The following is a 5,634-nucleotide window of genomic DNA, read 5'->3' on the forward strand; positions in this document are numbered from 1 at the left end:
ATCATATATAAATCATCAAAGAAAGGTAAATACAGTGTTCGAATAAAGGACTTAATAAATACATCGTGTAGCATAGCTCTCAACGAATGTAGTCCTGTAAATAAATGAATAAAGAAATTGTGTAATATATATATATATATATATTGGTTGTATTCTGCCCCAATGACATTTACTGGGTTGAGCATGGTACTGGAGCTGGAGCCACCACGTAATGTGGGAAGTAGTGGAGCCCAGAATACCATCCTATGTGGAGTATCTGTATATAATTTGAGTATCTGTATATAATAGCCAATATCATTTTCTTTTAACGGATCATACAGGGGCCTTACATTATACAGCAATAATTCCTACTTAATTGACGAGATACTTGCTGTTTGGTGTGAAATATACAAGCACATTTTCTAAAAATCAGTTTTGGGGCATATATGTTATTAGTCGCTTTAATAAAAAGCTGATAAATACTTTATTGAAATCGCTAAAATGTGTGCTGGCATAGGTTTCTACAGTACTTCCTGCCTTTTTAAAAATATTTAGTAGGTCTATATAACTGTATTGTGAATGCCACAATAATTAACGGTGGATATACAAAGATACGAGCATTTTTTTCTGTAAGCAATTATTATTTAAAAAAATAAATAAAATGTATAATTTTCTGTCGTATATTTATTTTAATATTTTTGTTTTCTATCATTTTCAATTTTAAACAATGTGTCCATGCTAAACTGTTCTAAAAAAATTAATGTAGGCTTAAAACTTATACATTTAAATATTTTATTGCAAAATAGGGGCTGGCCACATTTGTCTATGTCCATTATCAAAATAGCTTGCGCCTATGAGATGGCTAAACATCATTTTATTTAATGATGATTATCTTTTCTTCTAATTATAATAGATATCATTTATTGATTATGTTTTGATTTTAATATCCTTAGAATGTAGAGGGCCTCCTTTATGCTGATCTGGATTTGAGGTTGTTCTCCCATCGTCATGGTTCTAATCATGGAATCACTCACACTGAAGAGGACACCATATATTCCAGTATCGTTGGTCAAATTACAATAGAAAAAAAATAGATTTGACAATGACAATTTAAGCGTTTTGAGGTACTTGTCTAATGTGTTATAACTTATTGAATTCCAAAATGTAAGGTTGATTTTTTGTTTATAAGAATGAACAACATAAATAATAGAATTCAATTTGTATAAACTGTACTCAGATACTTTTATTAGTCTAAATATAACACACCTCAATAACTTTCATATTTGTTTTCGTACCAATAACAATTATTTGGATACTAGACCTGTTAAAGGACGTTAAAATTTAAAATTAATGTGTAGGAACTTTTAAATGAGGTTAAAATTTAAAATTAATGTGTAGGAACTTTTAAAGTTCAGTTTATCTGTGTAACTGCTCGATCCCCTAACAAACTGTATATGTTGTAAATAATACCATAATGTTACTAATAAACATAGACCCTCTAATTTAAGGCCAACCTGGTATCTGGTTATTTATCCTCGGTTTCCAATAGAAACCACTCTATGGAGACTGCACATAACAGGTGGTCTCCAGTTAATTTATGACCTGATGGTGACCACGTTAACAGTGGTCTCCAACTATTTAATAAATGGGCATCAGGGAAGCTTCGAGATTAGAGGATTAACTGAAATATGGTATTGACAAGCTTTGTTCTTCATATTGAATATTTTTTATGTTTGCTTAATATTCTGTCTTTTTGTTTACCCTTAGAAGATGCTCACTATGAGTCACAGTACGGATAAATGAATAAGTAAATAATTATAATAAATCAACTTTACTGATATACTTACTGTATTATCTTACTCAGTAAATAATTAGGTAAAATAAATTAGATTCAGGTTAGTAGATAATAGGTTTTAATATTTCTGTTGTTATTTACGCATTGTTTGCACACCGTTTAATAAGCCAAAAGTCTAAAATTAGTTAAAATAAATTTGGTAATAATTCTGTAAACAGAAACTATATGTTTTTGTTTATCAAAAATGTAATATCTTTGGTTCATGCTTTGAGCATAAATAAAATGGAAATAAAAAAAGAACCCTTTAAATGACGTTTTCATTGTGAACAGAAAAATATAATCCGAAAAAAGCAATTGAATCTGTACACACACTCCCACACGCACCCACCCATACACACATACATTTTGTATTAAAATCACGAAAAACTTGGTATACGACAACAAATCACACATATACAAACATCTAAGAAAAACACACATTGCAATTCCTTTAGCAAAGAAGATTGTTTCAAAATATTAAATCAGTCTAACAGTAGTTATCCACTAAAAATTAAGAGGCCCTACACATGAAATGGAATGATCTTTCACTGAACAAACAAGTTCAGCATTATAATATCACCCTTTTTGTATAATAGAAGAGTCCACAACAGTATGAATAATTATTACCGTACCCCTCAATACACCTGCATCACTAAGCATACGTACACCAAAGGAGCAGTGTATGCTGACGTGGCGTATTTATGAATAATCATTAGTCAAACATCTTTATCGCTAAGCATACGTGTACTACTGGCACTATATAAGCTGACGTGGAGTATTTGTTAATTTTTAGTGTTTTTAGTTTACTTACTGAAGATGACTGTGTGATACACTAGCAGAAACATGTTTATTGCATCTTGGTTTATTGCTTTTAAATGTGTATTTACTATATCCTGTCGATCGATCTATTATTCACAAGATATTTAGAGTAAGTTTGATGGCTTTTAACCACAAGGACATATTAGAGAGTTCAAGACTTAAACTATCAAAGGCGTAGTAAATTTCATTTCACACAAAACAGGACATAACAAAACAAACAATATCTCTTAGATAGAGTCGGTAATAATGCTTAATTTCGGAAATTATTTAAGAAAAGACAACATAAGTCAAAAAGGAAAAAAAATAAATAAATTCGGGTATCTATCATAAACTTAAATAACAGTTACTTTTTTTTCCTTTCCTCCTTTTTCCTTTAACTTCATGAACATAAAAACATATCTTTAATTTCTGTCGTTTTATCTAAATATTAATTAATTTAATTCAAGCAAAATTACAGTACCAAAATTCAGAAAAGTTTGTATTCCTTTAAGAGACAAATGAAAAAAAAGAAAAAATATTTATATCAATATACATACATATATATATATACACACATACATACACACACACCCACACACACACGCACACACACACAAGTTGCAACCAAAAAGAAATACCCAGCCACAAAGCTGCTTAGTGTTGATGAATTGCAGGAAGGCGAAATAGCTATCTTAAGGGTCCTACAGCAAAAAGATTTTGCAGAAGAAATTTGTATCCTGCAAAGTCTTAAGGTGGTTGGTGGTTGTAGTGACCGATGTCGATGTAAAAAGAAAGAAACAGAAGTCTGAAACAGACCAGTTCATTGTATAAGTTGGATCCTTACAATGATAGTAATGGTATCATTCGGGTCGGAGGAAGGGTGAGTAGAGCAGATTTGCCTGAAGATATAAGCACACTATAATATTACTAAAGAAAGACCATGTAACGAGTCTAGTGAAAAGACACAATCACATACCCATATGGGCAGAACATCTACTCATAACCATATCCGACAAAATGAGTTTTGGGTTATTAACGGTTCAAGCGCTGTATCACAGTATATATATCTAGCTGTGTCATCTGCATGAAAATGAGAGATAGTCTAGTTACTCTGAAAATGGCTGACCAACCCTTAGACAGATTGAATCAAGAACCACCATTTACATACTGTGCTGTTGGTTTCTTTGGACCCTTCACAATCAAGGAAAGAGGTAGCCAGGTGAAGAGGTATGGAGTCCTTTGTACATGTATGTCATCCCGAAGTATTCATCTAGAGACTACAAATTTTCTGGAGACCGATTCATTTATAACGCTCTACGCCGCTTTCTAAACATACGGGGCCTGCTAAGCAAATAAGGTCTGATTGCGGTACCAATCTCGTAGGTGCAAACAATGTGATGATGAAGCTGATATCAGAAATTGACCAGAAGAGGATTGGAGAGTTCCTGCTCCAGCATCATTGCGATTGGGTACAGTTTCAGTTTAATGTGCCATCAGGGAGCCACATTGGCGGAGTCTGGGAACGACTAATCAGGACTGTTTGTGCAGCTTTAGAACCACTCCTCAACGAATGTGGCAGTCAATTGGATGACAAGTCATTTCGTACAGTCATCAGTGAAGTTCAAGGGATCGTGAATTCACGACCACTGACAATATATAATCTATCGGATCCAAATACACCTGCACCATTGACACCAAATAACTTATTGACAATGAAAACGAAAGTGCTGCTATCACCACCTGGAAACTTCCAGCGTCCAGATCTATACTGTAAGCAACGATGGCGCCGTGTGCAACACAAAGCCAATCAATTCTGGCAGCGTTGACAGAAAGAGTTTTTGCAAACTTTACAACCAAGAGGAAAATGGTTCAAAAAACAACGGAATCTACATATGGAGATGTTGTAATTATGAAAGATGAGAATCTACCACAGAACCGTTGGAAGATTGAAAAAGTGGAGGCAGTCTACCCAAGTGAGGATGATGCTGTTCGGAAGGTGAAATTATTCGTGATGGGTTACCAAGACCTAAATGAAAGTGGTGCCAGACAACAACCAATGAGTTACTTGAACAGACCAATTCACAAACTAGTACTTTTGGTGCCTGCAGAAGAGAACTGAGGAATTCCCCGTCTTGGAGCCCTTTTTGTTGATCTTAAAGTTTAATGACTTAAAGCGTTAAAAGTTAAAGTTAAAAGTTGTACTTTAATTGAAAGTTAAATAATGAATAATTGGACTGATAGATATAATAAAAAAAAAATAATGCAAAATAAATGATGTTGATGTGATCCAAGATGCATTTTGCAGGGAGCCATGTTGGAGAAGTGATTCTAGAAATTTTTATAATGGCGCCCCCTATAATTGTAAGTGCGTAACTTTGTTTGTGCGTGTATGGCGTATGCAGAAGATAATTTATGCAGCATTGAGACGTACCGTAGTAGTAGTAAACAGCTCGAATGTCATCCGAATTACTGAAGTTTATAATCGTTTCTAAATCCCAAATCCAGGTACAGTCATTATTTCTGGAAGCTTAAATATTAATGCTAAAGTTATCGTAAAAGTTATAGTACCGTAAAGTAATAATACCGTAATCCTAGGCCAATAATTAAACATAAATATTAGGCTAAAGCGAATTTATAGGCTAGGCTGTGCCTATCGTACGCTATGAGGACTTGTTCTATTGTATTGTAGTTTACCGGATTGTTGGTTCGCCGTAGGACGGACAATTATATGAATAAATGTTGAAACGATGTTCTGAAGATTGTTGTCAAGTTGTTATTGTTATTGTTTATTTTAGACATTTTTTTTTTACAATTACAAAGTGTATTCAAGTGCTTACATTGATGCCTACATTCCACCAGAGAACAACTTGCGATTTTTTCGCAATTGTTTTCACACGTACTGAGCATTCAGTACATGGTTGGGCAAAATTACACCTATACTTGATTCTCCTGACGCAAATCAAGTTATTTTCTATTCCATCACGACAATAACAATTACTGTCAACATTGCAGTACCCGCTGCT

General features: G+C 33.5%; 1 long non-coding RNA gene across 1 annotated transcript in view; it reads left to right on the top strand.

Moving 5' to 3' along the window:
* The window catches only part of LOC117100141, a 13,273-nt gene extending 11,808 nt beyond the window's left edge, over positions 1-1,465 (top strand). Inside the window, exon 4 of the long non-coding RNA XR_004444081.1 lies at positions 933-1,465. This is a non-coding gene — a long non-coding RNA (uncharacterized LOC117100141). The remainder of the gene's footprint in view (positions 1-932) is intronic.
* The last annotated feature ends 4,169 nt before the right edge of the window (positions 1,466-5,634 follow it).

The sequence above is a fragment of the Anneissia japonica genome, unplaced genomic scaffold (assembly GCF_011630105.1).
Source record: "Anneissia japonica isolate Jap-2015-1 unplaced genomic scaffold, ASM1163010v1 scaffold287926_len136070_cov111, whole genome shotgun sequence".
In the NCBI taxonomy this organism is placed as follows: domain Eukaryota; kingdom Metazoa; phylum Echinodermata; class Crinoidea; order Comatulida; family Comatulidae; genus Anneissia; species Anneissia japonica.